Here is a 16,353-nt window from a genome sequence, read left to right on the forward strand (position 1 = left end):
TTTCACTGAGTTGTAGGAAAAGGTTTGTCAAAATATTCTGTTAAATGTTAGAGGTAAATAATTGTGTTGTTCTTTTTCAGTAACAGGAGGGACAACCACAGGTATACCTGGTCTTCAACTAAACTTAATTTCCAAGATTATCTCCATTACAAAGTTGTGTTAATATACATTTGGAGTTCAACAGTGTCCAGGTTTCAGTTAAATTCAAGGCTAAATAAGATGGAGTCCTAACTTTGAAACAAACTCCAAATTGCCGCAGGTGGCTGTGGAGGCAGGGAAGGTCCTCAAACAATTATTGTTGGTCATCAGTCACCCATTTCAAAACAAAAGTTGGGTGGCAAACAATGCTTTGACATCAGGCCTTTTTGTGCCCTAAGTAAGCAGTCGGGGAAACCAACAACTCACTCAAGTTATACGTTGTGAAGTCCTGCATCTGCTCAGTTGTGAAGTCATCGTCTGTCTGTCAGCACGATCCTCCTTTGAAAGATGTGTCCGCTAACAGAACCTGCGGACACAAAAAGACACAATATAAATGCACACACACACACAAACGCACACATGCATAACTATGTGCAGACACCTAATCAAAGTCGCAATTTCAGTCAATTAGTCTCTCTCTCTCTCACGCGCACACACACACACACACACGCACGCACGCACACACACACACACACACACACACACACACGCACACACACACACACACGCACACACGCACACACGCACACACGCACACATGCACTCCACCTTCCATTAATGTGGCTGGGGAGAATTAAGGCCATGCTCTTGCATAACAAGTGTGCCACAGCAGCATTTACCCCAATGTATAATTGTATTAATTCTAAAATGATCATAGCCACATTCTCCTGTGCTCCTTTTATAGACTATCCGTGTGTGCTTATGATCACATTCATCAAATAAGGGCATCATAGTGTATGTGGAAGTGAAACAATGTGCTTTTGTTTTTAAATGTTTTTGTTCCGTTTAAAAGTTAGTACCTTATATTTTTATAAATTATATCTATAACAATTATGTGTATGTATTGAATACTGTATGTATGTATGTATGTATGTATGTATGTATGTATGTATGTATGTATGTATATCATTGAATATTGCATACTTTATTGGAGGGAGCAGTGGCTTTGTGGTGTTTTCAGCATATTTGCACAGCCTACCACACACAGACTTGTACCTTTGCAGACCTGGTGAAAACAAATTATGATTATCAATAAATATATCTGTAATTTGATACTGTATTTCTAATAGACTGATTAGATACATGTGTTCAGATAATTACATAAGATACAAACTACAGCCTTTTGTCACCAGTCTCTCTCTCTCTCTCTCTCTCTCTCTCTCTCTCTCTCTCTCTCTCTCTCTCTCTCTCTCTCCCTCTCTCTCTCCCCCTCTCTCTCCCCCCCCCCCCCCCCCTCTCTCTCTCTCTCTCTCTCTCTCTCTCTCTCTCTGATATTATGTAGTTGGTCCTTTTCTATAAACCTGTCAAATACATGTGCATTTTTATACTGGGACTGAGACTGTTCCTGGAGAGCAAATCACATCCACAAATCTCTAAGTGAAGTCTGACGTTTCTTTTTTTATCTGTTCTGCCCCTGGTGAACTCGACACAAATAACCTGGTACAGCCGCTGCCCACAGGTGTTCACTGCAGATAGATACTGTGTTTGACAGTCCCACTGTTTCAAGAACCGGAGATGATTAAATCAAATGAGATGTAAATGGTCTTAATCAATGATTAATGACTGCCTGTTGGCTGCCTGAAGCTCACAACAAGGCTCTTTATCTGAGGCCCCAGTGGGAGGTACAGTACAAGTAGTAAGGAGGAAATGTGTTCAATTCCACACAGAAATGTATTCTATAAGCATCACATCATCCTTTCGTCAGATGGCTAAAATAATCTTTTGTTTTACAAATTATATGATAATGTGTCACAAAGTCTAGTCTGTTTTTGTATCATGATGATTTGGTATAACATTTTTTTTCCCAATAGTTTAATGGTACAACTACCAGGCAAAAGAAGCACTGCATACTGAACTCATCATTGGCTATTTGCCATTATAGTGAAGTTAGAACTCATGGTTTGTTTTCAAAGTGAATCTTACACTTCTATTCCTGCATATTACTATGAATCATAAGTTGCAGCTTGTCTCTGGAACTTTGTGTTCTACAAATGAAATAAATAAGTACCCTAATGAAGGCATTTCCATTTTACTCTAGACACCTAGCAGAAACTCTAATCCACAGTACGTTACATCCTCCTCCACTTTCAACTAGACTCCTGCAGGTAACAAACACTGTATGTAACAGTCAGTAAACAGACTCTTTCTCCCAGTGTCCTGCCTCATCTGGCTGGCAGGACACCGACTTGTCACCATGGTGACACATTTCCCTGCCACCAGGAGTATGTGTCATTCTAGGCAGTGCTAATTGCAACAGGGAGCCGTTTGGACAGTTTCCCATGGTGAGCCCTGGACACAATAATGCACAAATCTCAATGTATTCATGTGCGCGCACACAGGTAAGGCCTGAGAAGGACAGATAAAGATACATGAACAGATGTGTGTAAATGCATGCATTTACATGTACATACTATGTGCATCTCTGTCAACTTTGTCATCAGCTTCAGAGATATGAGGATAGATTAACCAATTGTTCTAATTATAACCAAACACAGTTGCAGACAGTGTATAGTAGCATGCAGCATAAACACACTGTTTGACTATCAGAGGAAGACGCAAGTCAAAATGTCAGTCACCCCTGCAATTTAATAAAACGTGCAGACCCAGTCGAGTGCTCCAGTATTTTATTTGAGTAGTCTCTTTTGAAGTGCCCAGGTATTTTTTCTTTTTAAACACTGTAAAGGACTTTGGATAAAGGCATCCACTAAATGACATAGCCTACTATTTAGCCGCCAGCCGGTCCATTACAAAACTACAACTATCTTCTCAGTGTTACAGCTGAAATCAAACAATATTCACTATACACTTCTTTACTTCTATTCTGGTCATATTTATAGAAAATAACCAGAGAAATGTGTGAATAATTCACAAAAATACTCGCAAAAAAACTGCAGCATGCAGATCAACAGAAATAGTGGCTGTCTAAGACTTATCTGCTGATTTTAAGTATCTCTGCAGCTAACCATTAATTCAAAGAGGGAACCTGAATTTTCCATTTAGGTGGTATAACTGATGCAAAGAAAAGAGGTGGCACTGACATTTAGGCGGTATAAACACACATCCCAAAGCTCTAGATTAGATGCATCGCCACAACACTGAATGACACTTGATGCTCCTGAATGACACTGCGGTGCACCTCAGATCAATGTGATGTTCAAGCTCCAGAGGTTTCATGACAGGCCGCTGACAGCAGAGTCATGCTCCCGTTGAATAACAGTGGCTCTCAAACTTTCTAATTTCAAGGACCCCCATAACTCTGAGGCCCCATTCTCCACCGGGGTTGAACCGGTTCGGTTATTTTTTTCTCCACCTAATTTTGAACCGGTTCAGAGTGTTTCCACTGAAAACGAATTGGTTCAGAACCCTTAAAGTTGCTTCGGAACTGCAACCAAAGTTGGTCACTATTCTGCAGGTTGGAAGATGCAGATGCGATATACACAATGGCAAAAGCAAGCGAAAAATCATCATTTAAAAAAAGAAAAGAAAAGGGAAACTGTCATTGTCGATTGAATTTCCCCCGTGAAATGGACAGTTCGACCGGTCATATCCGGCACATTGCTGGCCAGGCGCGGAATGGAACCTGGAGTGCTCAAAAGGCGGGCTCTCTAACCATTCAGCTATGTCGCCTAAAACTGGTGCTTAAAACTGGTGGAAACGCGAACCGGTTTGCAGCCGGTCCCGTGACAGCACCAAGGTTCCAAGATACCACAACGGATAATAATGCTAATAATACCTGAAATTTATATAGCACTTTTCTAAGTACTCAAGTTGCTTTGCGTGTGTGCGCGGCCGGGTGGGTTTTCAGGGTGGTTTTGAAGGGAGGGAGGGGGCATCTCTGATGTGTTTGGGGAGTGCATTCCAGAGGGAGGGGGCAGCCTGGTCATGGAGACCTCAAGGAGGCCGGCATCACTGGACCTGAGGGAACGGGGCGGGACATGCAGCTGGAGGAGGTGAAAGAGGTAGGGCACAGCCTGGTTTTGGACATACTGTAGGATTCTAGCAGTCCAATTCCAGCAGACCAATGGCCACTGGAACAAAGGATGCCTTCATTTTCTTATTACTGTATTATCTCTCTCCCTCTGCAGGGGTGATCAGAACTACATGGGCCTTCTTGAGAACCTGTTGATGATCAATGCCATTAAGCTGAGCTTTTTTCAGTAGGGCTGTGAAGTCTATTTTTGGTATCTATTTGCCAAAATGGCTAATGGTACATTTGGCATTTTTACTATCTCTTTGCAGTCACTCGCAGTAATGTCCGTATTCCATTACTTTGCCACCCCAGTCACGTTAATATTTCCTTAATTTTCGTGCCATGTACATCCCGAAGAAAACATTATTAACCACGTTATCGTCTTTATAAACAACAGTTCCGTCCGTGTGACCAAAAGAAAACAGCCGTGATTTTGCGTCGGTCCGGGCGGAAACACGGTGCACCAAAGAGTAGTTCCGCCCCAATGTAGCAGGTGTAGGAACCAAAAAACGTTTAAGCGTGCGTCGGTAATAAACGTCCAGGCCCAGATTACAGCAGCCTACAATGAACGTCTGAATGATAGAACAGCAGCATAAAAACAAATAGTTTATCTATCTCTCTATCTGTCTATAAATATATATATATATATATATATGTATATATCAGAGGTCTGTCTAGCATGAGGGTCTTGAGCTCTGCAGTGTTGTTAGCACCGCTGTCGTGCCACATTGTATCTACAGTGCGTAGGTGTTGTGCCTCTTTCCCTTCCTAGCTGTGCCTTGTGTTGGCTCCCACAGTGTCAGTGTCAGTTTGCTTGCCACCTAACCTTGCGTCACCAGGCTTTCCACCGCAGAGAAAAGCCTGGTATTCATTCTTAAACTGAGACACGTGATCCAGTATAGACAAAAGCAACCAAAAAAAGGGTTCTGTTGTGGAAATTAAATATTTCCTCAGTGAGAGAATGAAGAATTGCAACTGGATGTCTTTAGTAGGTTTATTTGATACAACAGATGACAATAATATATTGAAAAGATTATATGAAAATGACAGAAAGTAATGGATTGAAATGAGAATAGACAAAGTAATAAAAGAAAATGGACAGCGTCCGGTGCCTCGGAAAGCGACAGGAGACTGACACTGAACCCAGTGTTTGTGAAAACTACATACAGAGTTCAAGGAGGATGAAAGGTTAACCCCAAGGATACAAATGTAATCAGACGACCCTGATGCAGTATTTTGGCGAAGCAGTTCTCCTTTCCCAGTAAACACTAATGCAGATGGCTCCTTATCTTACGTTCCATGCTAGGGCACCCCGTTCAGACATGATCATAACAATGTGTAGTTATAATTGCAATAATTTAGAATCCAGTCATATAGTATGAAGTAATATTCAAATAAGAGGAATGATGAATGAATAATAAGTTAATAATATCAAATCAATAATTAAGCAGGAATATAAATTGAATTTCCATTACAGGTTCCGGTGGTGGGTTCTTCTGGTTGGCTTTGCATTGTTTTTGTTCCCCACATAATGCGAATCAATTAATCTAGTCTCGCTAGTCATGCTACGAGAATGAGAGGTGGATATACCAAATGATTATTAGACCAAAAGAAACAAAACTATTATATACCAAAGTAAACACATTTTAAACTAGGGGAATCATTTTAGAGGTGCACGACGCGCTTCGTTCCAGTCGTGGGTTCCCGCCGCCTGGTGGCCTGATGACGTAAAGTTATTTCCGCTCCAGACTGGATCAGAAGGCCGAAAATGGTATTGATCCCAGGTTAGCTTGCCACCAGTTCGGGGTACCCTGCCAGCCTCATCCTTCTCTCTCTGACCTTGTCTGTGACCTGTGGAAAGCGCCCGTAGAGGTCCACGTTTCTGATGTGGCCCGCCCATGTGACACCAAGTACCATTCGTACCATTCTTGTGTAGACGCCATCCAGGGCCTTTTCCTGCTGTACTGTTAGCGTCCATGTCTCAGCCCCATACAGCAGCACCTCCTCCACTGTGGCTATGAACAGCCGGTCATCTCCCATGTCAGATGGGCTTCATTCCATGCTGGGCATTACTATCCTAATGCCATAACTTTATACACAAGTACAAGCAGAACATGTACAATCTACTTTAATTATTTCATGATCGAAGGAAAGCCCATGCTTTTTGCCCAATGTTACCTACCGCCAGTGGACAGTTCCTTTTCCTTTTGATGCAAGAGCCTGAGCATACAGCACCTACAGTATGGGTGTTACATACAAAGTGCCCACACATCACAGTGTAGCTTATGTCTGTATTATAGTGCCCCTGCCTGGCCTCAATATAACACACTTCGTCATCTCATCTAATCCACTGTTGGCTAATCCTGTCTGGTTCTGGTTCACACGGCAGTTGGGTGAGGGGCAGGGCAAGACAAACAGCATAGGGTGACAGGTAAACGCTGTGGTACTAAAGCTAAAGGTTTATGCTTCACCTCTTTTGAACCTATGGGAAGCATCGGTAGGGTATAGTAACAATGGACGGCTCCTGTTAAGCCCTGTCAACCCACTGGGGGGATCATGTGCACAACAATCATGGTGCTTTCAACCCTGGCTCTCCTTCTGCGACGGCATTTCAACATTCGTGTCAGTCCGTAAGTTTACTTTATTTCTATCTTTTTCCAGGGAAGGGTTTTCCCTGTCATGCAATCACATCTTCAATATCATCCTTCTTCACTCATCAGCACCTGAGAGCGGCCCAGTAGGCCCATAACCACAGTCTTTGCTGCAGGTGCACACTTGTTAAGTACCTTGATGATAGTTCATGTGGAAGCAGAGTATTTGATTAATTCACAACCAGATTCTCAGTTGGTACTGCGATTAATGGCTCAAATCAATAAGTCACACTGACTGGAGTATACTATCCATTCATACAGTATATTATAAACCAAAAAAAGAAAGAAAGAAAAGTAGCGAGAGATACAGTAGCCTACAGTACCAGCTAAATACTTCAGTTGAGAATCAGTTGAGATATAGTGTTCACTTAACATTCATTCTAGATGTGCTCATATTTTGGAAAAATAGTACATTACATTTTAGAATTTGCCCTTGATGAATTAAACGTGCAATAATCACAATCATCATGGCCGTCAACATTTTCAGTATTATTTCTGTCATTATTCACAGTTTGTCAGATATCGCCCTCTTCACACTAATATAATAGTGAGGATTAAACGCTCTAATGATGCCAGAGTTTGACATCCAAATTGAGCCATTTTTCAGGAGACCTTTTCTCCCTCAGAGCTTCAAAACCCCCAGGCAGAGAGGAACAAAGCAATTCAATGGTGTGAAGACCACCCAGGCTTGCTGTTGAATTGATTAAAAGGGAATTATGTGCTGGGAAACAAACATAGCTAACAGTGAAATGTTTTGATGTTTCTCAGTCTATTAACCTCCTTGGTGAATGTTTTGTCATTGAAGCGCCCCTCCAGGAAAAGGCAGCCATGCTATGTTCACATCCGCTCACTATCTTATTGTAAATGCCAAGGGGATTTCATTGACTGCCATAACAACAATAAAAGCTTGTAATCTTTTTTAGACATGACTGTTTTGAAAACAGTTGCAGACAAAACAAACAAGTTACAACATGTTAAGACAGGTTCAGTGACACCAATGCAAAATCAGCAATGATAGATTATCAGATATATGGTTATTTAGATCCCAAGTTCAATGATGTACAGTAGCCTATATGCAACAAGCACATGTAATTGAACAATTCATCCGCCTGCATTCATATTTAAAAAGTCATGATTTTGACCTGAGTGGCCGGTCACAAGTCCCCCTTCACTACTGTCACGAAAGCTAAAATGGAACAGTGATATGTCTAATTGTAATATTTTTTCTCTTTTCTTTTTCTTTTTTTTACCTTACCTCCCATCGCTAAAGGTCAAACTAATTTGTGAGATGCTGCTGCTGCTTTGGATCCGTGGTTAGGGAAATAGCCTCAGACTAGAGGGGAAAGGGAGCGAGTGAATAAGCCTCCCTTAATTCTTTCAAAAACTACCTTTGATAAATTGTCCTTGAGCAATTTTATTAACCGTTATTTTTGCTACACTGGACGTGATAAGTGGTCGAGAGCTGTAAACTGTAACTGTGTAAATGTATGCAACTTAGTGTGTGTGGACCAGGATGTTTGTAAAAAACAAAATTAATTGTGTTCCTTAATTGTGTGATCTTTCCGTGACAAATAAATGTGAAAATGTAAACTGTCATACCATTGCTATCGCTGTCTGATGCACACAAACATAATATTGTATTTGTACTTTGTGTCATCTTGTTTTCATAAACATAAAAAGCTGTTACAAATGTGTGATTAACCAGGTTAATGTTAGACGCTGTAAATGTTCATAATCTGCTCATGCTAACATACACAGCAAAAACGACTAGCTGAGAAACAAGCTACAGTACATTTAAATGTTTAGGTGATGTCTGAGTTTAAGGTATGGATTCAAAATATAGATTTAAGGGACTTGATTAAGTTCACTAAAATTGGTTTTGTTTTCTGTTTAGAAATACTACTGCATGACTGTCCATTTACTGGTTTATAACTAATGTTACTGTAATAGCTCGCCATGTTCAGCTAAGTAAGTCGTTGTTTTGCCTCCTTTGGATTCCATCATCATCGCAGGGAGGGGGAGATTATGTTTTCACCCCTGTCCATCTGTGCGTGTGTGTGTCCGTGTGTGTGTGTATGTGCGTATGTGTGTGCACTAGCAGTTTCCAGTCTGACGGTTATCCTACTTCCTACAACGTGGTTCAAATTGTGATATTCAATCATTTTGTGAGTTCTAGTTTCAAACTGTGTGTAAAGCTAATTAGCTGATTACAGTATATGGACTGCTTTACTTTTGTAAAAAGAGTGAGATGCAACTGACATCAACGGGTTCTGTGTCAAATGTAGTGGAGTGAACGTCAAGTATCCAAAAATAGAAATACTCAAGTAAAGTACAGATACTCCAAAAATGCACTTACAGTGGTTAGCACTTGAGAATGGCAGTAATACCATCTGAGTGCCTCTGTGGTGCCACTGTGGTACCACCACTACTTGGTGGTGCCGCATTTGACACCTTTTTTTAAGGTGTAGTGTGGCTGAACGGCCACCATGTGGCACATGTGAGTCCATGAACTCTACAGTACAGTATTAGCAACAGGGGAAGGGTGAATGCATTTAAAGTTAATGTTATTTTTATTTTTTGTAAACATAGAAAATAAGGGAATGAGTCCTTAGGATGAATTGAAAGTAGCAATTATTTCTTTAAACACAACTGTGTTTCATGGTGGAAGAAGTGCACAGACATTTTACTTAAGTAAAAGTAGCAATACCACAATATGAAAATACTCTATTTTATATTTACTTATTTTTAAATATACTTACCAAAAGCTAATGTTCTAAAATGTTTGAAAGTAGCCGATCTAGCTTGTAGATCGGCTATTTTCAAATGGCTGTGGTATAACATAGGGCTAAAGTGGTTAATATGTATGTTTTATTATATAACAATTTATATCTGCAGAGTAACTAAAGTTTTCAAATAATTGTAGTAGTGGAGTAAAAGTACACTATTTGCCTTTGCAGGCGTTGTGGAGTAGAAGTGAAAGTACACTAATACTCCAGTACAGTAAAAAGAAAACACTTCATCATTTTCCCCAAGGTTCTATGGAACCCAAATAAAATACTCTATTACAACTAAAAGGCCTGTGTTCAAAATGTTACTTAGCCTAAGTAGCCTAACTAGTAACTAAAGTTTTCAAATAATTGTAGTGGAGTAAAAGTACAATATTTGCCTCTGCAGATGTAGTGGAGTAGAAGTAAAAGTACAGTAATACTCCAGTGAAGTAAAAAACACCTCAACATTATTCAATAATTTCTAGGCGCCCCAACCTGGAATCAAACCCTGCTCTGCAATTTGTAAGGCCATCCTCTACTCCACTACACTACTGGTACAGTGATAAGTCTGTGGGGTCAGGTCATGTCTCGTTCTCTATGTTCTGTGCACTACTCCTTGGAAAGTCAGAGATAAAAAGCATGCAGCTCCCAAAGCTGCTACTGTCTGAGAGCAGTAACTAGTAACTATAGTAGTCAACTAAAAGCATAATATAAACTACTGTCTGGCACAATTATATTGTTTTAGAATGTGAAACAGAGTTAAATGAACACAGGAGAGTATATTGTACTAACTAACTAAGGACCCCAATTTAAACAAGCCATATGGCTTTCTTATTCCTATTTAGCAGCCAGCTTCCTATTTAGTCGACCTTGGATTTGAACTGTACTTTCATGTGCTCTTTGTCTGCAGACTTCTAAATAAAGTATTCAATCAATCAAAAAACTTTTCATGGTTGGAAAAACAGAGAGAGAATGAGAGTTTTCATCTGAAGAATTGCTGGGATCCACAGAAAATCTTTGCTATCAGTCTGTCTGTCAACGACATGCAAATTAACTGGTTTAGCACCTTGGCCAGGGTCTTTTGTTTGTAGCCACACTTCATTGTCATCACAATGGACTTAGAGCCCAGGAGTTTGCCCTCCCCCCACACACACACACACACACAAGCACACTTTTTCAATTGCAGTTTGTTTTCATTTGATTTTAAGTGGATTTGCTAGTTTTGTTTTTAGCTTGTGAAAAGGCTTAGTTTTAGTTGAGTTTTTAAATTAGTTTCAGTGTTAATTTTAGTTGTATTATTGTAAGGGTAGTCAGGGGCAATATTCAACAAGCTCAGAATAGTGAAAATGGCAGATCTACAAGCTCACAACACGTTGCATTGCTACAACTGCTGTTGTCATCGGCTGTGTGGAGACAGAAATGAAAACTGATTCAGATTTTTTGCTTAATCATTCCGAATCAGCTTTGCTTAATCATTCATCAAAAGTTATGAAAGCTCTAATGAAGGAACGGGACTCAACTCACGTTGACAGAGAAGCATCAGAAAGATTCATCAGACTTACAAACATCCCATCAGAGAGAATTTGATGCATTTGGGGTTGACCTTAAAAATGCAGTCGATGCCCATAGTACTGAAGACAGAGAGAAAAACTCAAAAAATGTAATGAAAACAAAGTGCAATTGAAAACATGTAGTCAAACAAAAATACAAATGTGTGCGTGTGTGAGGATAAAATCTCTGTTGATTTATCTCTGAGAGGGTAGCCTAAAAATGTATGTATCCACTAGTAAAGTTACTCTGGTTTGGTAACAAAATGTAAAGTGCGTTATAAATAAAATCCATTATTATTATTATTATTACTCTCAGAAAGTAGCAGCTTTGGGAGCTGCCAGCTTTTTATCTGACTTTCCAAGGAGTAGTGCACAGAACATAGAGAATGATATACGTCCTGACCCCACAGATTTATCACTGTACCAGTAGTGTAGTGGAGTAGAGAGTGGCCTTACAAGTTACAGAGCAGGGTTTGATTCCAGGTTAGGGCGCCTAGAACTTACATGTGCATAATGCTGAGGTGTTTTTTTACTTTACTGGAGTATTACTGTACTTTTACTTCTACTCCACTACAACTGCAGAGGCAAATATTGTACTTTCACTCCACTACAATTATTTGAAAGCTTTAGTTACTTTGCAGATATAAATTGTTATATTATAAAACATACATATTAACCACTTTAGCCCTATTTTATACCACAGCCATTTGAAAATAGCCGTTCTACAAGGTAGATCGGCTACTTTAAAACATTTTAGTACTTTTGGTACTTTAAGTATATTTTGATGCCAATACCGTTGTACTTTTACTCAAGTAACATTGCACTGTTACAGCTGGAAGTGTAACTACACCTGCAAAGGCAAATAGTGTACTTTTACTCCACTACTACAATTATTTGAAAACTTTAGTTACTTTGCAGATACAAATTGTTATATAATAAAACATACATATTAACCACTTTAGCCCTATGTTATACCACAGCCATTTGAAAATAGCCGATCTACAAGCTAGATCGGCTACTTTCAAACATTGTAGAACATTAGCTTTTGGTAAGTATATTTAAAAATAAGTAAATATAAAATAGAGTATTTTTATATTGTGGTATTGCTACTTTTACTTAAGTAAAATGTCTGTGCACTTCTTCCACCATGAAACACAGTTGTGTTTAAAGAAATAATTGCTACTTTCAAAGCCCACTGAGTGCAATTTACCAAAATACTTCTTGATAATATAACCCATACAATTATTTGTTTCACTTCTCAACAAGTTCAGCTTCAACTGCAGCCTCTGTTGACTGGAAGCAGCCCTGTCTCAAATAGACACAACATGCCTGTGTCTGGGCATTAGTTGCTCTCTACCGCCATCTAGTGGCACCACAGAGAAAAAAGCGGTACCGCAAAAGTAGGTGGTACCAGAGAGGCGCCAGAGGGGTGCCACCCCTGACACTCTGAAGGTACAACCACTGTAAGTACAGTACTCAAGTAAATGTATTCCGTTTGTCCACCACTGGTCACTGGTGAGTACAAGAGTCTACATACATAGTTTAAACGACTTATTGTGTACATAGGTCGATCATATTCAGTATTTAGCCTATGTGTGTGGTGACTGCGTGTTCAGTGTTTTGGGAGGAGGGTACAGGAAGAAAAAGCAATATGTCCAGTGTTTCCATAGTTCAAAAAGGTAGAGCCCGCGCACCAAAGCAGGTACAAAAACATCTTTATTTAGCTGACAACAACGTTTCGATCCGTTGTGGATCTTCTTCAGGTCATGTCCAGTGTTTCCATAGTAACGTAAGACTGCGCTGTATTAGGCTATGACATTCAATTCTAGCCTGTGCTTTTGTATTTAGTAAATCCACAGATACTTCATGTGTGGTGACCTTTCTTTTACAGTCTGTGGTGTTGAGTGGTGACTTATTCTTTTCTCGCACGCACTGAATGGCACATCAAAACACCATATGTAAATTCTAAGAAGAATTGTATAGCATTGTCAAATAATCTTGAGCCAAGTTAATGTTTTTTGGTCTATATAGAGCTTCTCTTTTATAGCCCCTGGTGTTCTCTATTAAAGGCCCAATCCAAAAGTCCTGCAAGTCACTTGAAGTGAAAACATTTTAAACAGCAGATCAGAATAGTTTTTGAACAACATCAGTATCTCTCAGTGCTCAAAATTCCATATCACTCGCAATTAAGGTGTAACAGTTTATCGAACTAATTGATTCAATTGATTATTAAAACGATTATACATTTTAATCAAATAATCTATTTTGGGGAATTTATTTTCTTCAATAAAGTATCTTCTAAAATATCAAAAATCGCTGTCCTATAAGCACACAAAGCGCCACGATGAGGATTTTGAGTTAATGTTTCTCATAAACTCTATTGTATTACAGGCCAGTGGTTATATATCATACTATAATTCTAGTAACCTCTGTAGTGGTGGTGAGTACGTGAGTGAAGATACCCGGTTCTCCTCACTGGCTGGACCAATTGCTCTGATTTTGCACACAGCCATTGACCATTACCATCTGAACGCAACTGTGAAGCCCGTTTTTCAATTTCATCAAATCTCAGCTTCTTATTAGCGTTTTTGTGTCAAACACTGTCGCCATGGTTACGGGGCTGCCCAGCTATGGGACGAACTGCCTCCCGGGTTGCCAGATCATGTGCGCATATCCCCCCACGGATGCGCTGCGCCGACCGGGTATGGTCTAGTTTATAATAATCCTTCTAGTGGATTGTACACTGCCAACAGTCACAAAAAATAGCTCAGTCTTCTTTGATTCATAGTACAGTTAAACATAGACTAATGGCATTTTATGGGCCAGAGCATAGCCAGAACAGAACGGCACAGACATAATTTAACTTCCTTAATAGGAGATAGTACATCATCACAATCTTATAACATCTTAATCAATCTATTTCAATGACCATTATTCATTTCAACAACAAATCTTACAGTTTAGGCATTTAGCAGAGCAACTTATGATGTCAATAATTAATCTGAGCCATGGCTAACATTTCATCTTGAAGGAGAACATAAATCAAGATCTCCTTCGAAGTTTTTTGGGGGAAATGAAAATTCTAACTTCTACAGTTACTGTATGTTATTAAAAAGTGTATTTGAAAAACACAACAAAGCCCTCTAATTGCTCTGTTTTCAGTCATTCAGCAGATATACTATGACAGTAAGTTAGAAAAATGCAGTTCCACCACAATCCTACGTTGACTTTAAAAGTTGACTGGAGTGAGTCAAATCTGTGCCAGTTGTATATAGACATACTGTATGTCTATATCTTAGACATACATTTTGCAAACAGACATTTCTGCGTAATTGCCTACTAGCCCTATCCTCTACAAACTGACAAAGTACCTAGAAACAGGGATGCACTACTTTGCATTTTGCACTATTCATACTTAACAGGCTTTGTGCTTGAAATGATAAAATGAAAACGAGAAGCCCCTGCATCAAGCAAAACAAAATAACTTTTCCTCAGAGCAATTCATCCTTCTTCCATTATTTTCACACGTTATCAACTCAAGTAATCTTCCTCTGGAGTAGTACGGTATTTAAGTCAAATAACAATACTTACTACTATACAGTACTTACTACTATACTACTAATATGTACTTAGATATTCTTGTCCCCTCTCCAACTCTGCCTCATTTCTTTCAGATTCACAGATGAACCGGGAGAGAAAAACATGAGCAACATTGAGAGCAGCCCCTCCACCTCAACAAAGTGAGGATCCCCAGTACTTCAAGCATACTGTACACCTCCGCAGGTAATGCAATGTTCTACACCTCTGCAGAAAGACACAACCTGTGTGACTCCCTGAAACAGGTAGTTGATAGCTGTCAACTTCTAATTTTCGTGATGAGGGGGGAACGATAGCGTGCCCTGCTATGATTTGTAGTTAGTAAGTAAACAATGCTGTAAACAATGTGCCGAGATCCTGTGTTAGCTGATCTAAGTGAGTGGGAAGGCTTGTAGTGTTGTATCAGGCCTTAAAGTATAATGGGGGTGCCATGCCTTTGGCTGCCTTGTAGTCCAACATCAGTGTTTTGTATTTGGTGTGGGCAGCAACCGGGAGCCAAAGAAGGGAGCAGAAAAGCTAGTGCTACTGCCTGAAGCTCATACGTGAAATATCCCCTGGACACGCAGGGAATGCCTCTTGGCTGAGAGGTAGAAATTTGTTATTTCATGAAGGAGATCTGAATCTCACCTTTAACTGAGAGTGAAAAAAATTACCCAAATGGGCCTATTTCTACATTCAGTATAAAAGAAAATTCAACACTGCACACATTTTACTGTGTGAAAAGAGGTTTCATGTTTGTTTGTTTGTTTATTTGTTTATTTACCACCCCACTCAAACATTGACACTGTGTGAGAGAGTATCAGTTTCTGGTATCAAATTCCATTGTGGAAAGTGTGTCAGTCACCTGAATGAGGATGTACTGAGACCAATGACCCAACACTGGGACTGAGAGTGGTTTCTTCATCATGGCAGGGGCAGAGGACAGACGGACAGCTGATGCCTGTCTACCAGCACAGTGGAGGGATGTGAGGGAATGGAGCATAGAGAAAAGACAAAGTCACAGGGTAAGAACATGTTACACAGTCTTTTGTGAAAATAGTAGATCTACAAGCTCACAGGGCGTCACGTCAGGATACTTTGTGAGCTTAGATAGGCTGTTCTCGGCACTCAATGTCGTCATGTGACAAAGTATAAACAAGGTTAGCCGGCGACTGTCTGTCTCGTTCTCCATCTCTCTTATTGTACACAGCAGTGTTAACATTTCATATTTTGAAGGTGTGTTCTGGTGTTTTCTTTTCTGGAAACATTATTGAGTTAATTAGCTCTCCATCGTTTACGTGTGAGCTGAACTTAGATGAACCCTCTGCTACTGTGTGTGATGTTTCCTCCTGTTTTCTCTCCCCGGCAACCCGAGCAACACAGCCAATTCTAAATCATTTAGATGGTCTGTTATTTATTACTGTACTGTAGGTGTACAAAGCCTTTGAGTTATATACAATGACGCAAGTGTTGATTAATGACACTTAGATGATAAATAAATAATAAGTTGTAACTAGAAACTTTAGGTAAATCAAAGGGTGCAGGCTAGTGTAGTTGTGAGGTACTATATATCAAAAAGAAAACAATGGAGTAGGGCCTCCATGTACAGCAACTAAAGTAAAGTGTGCCACACGGGTGAA

This window comes from Gymnoscopelus microlampas, assembly GCF_963454915.1.
Source record: "Gymnoscopelus microlampas genome assembly, chromosome: 2".
NCBI lineage: Eukaryota > Metazoa > Chordata > Actinopteri > Myctophiformes > Myctophidae > Gymnoscopelus > Gymnoscopelus microlampas.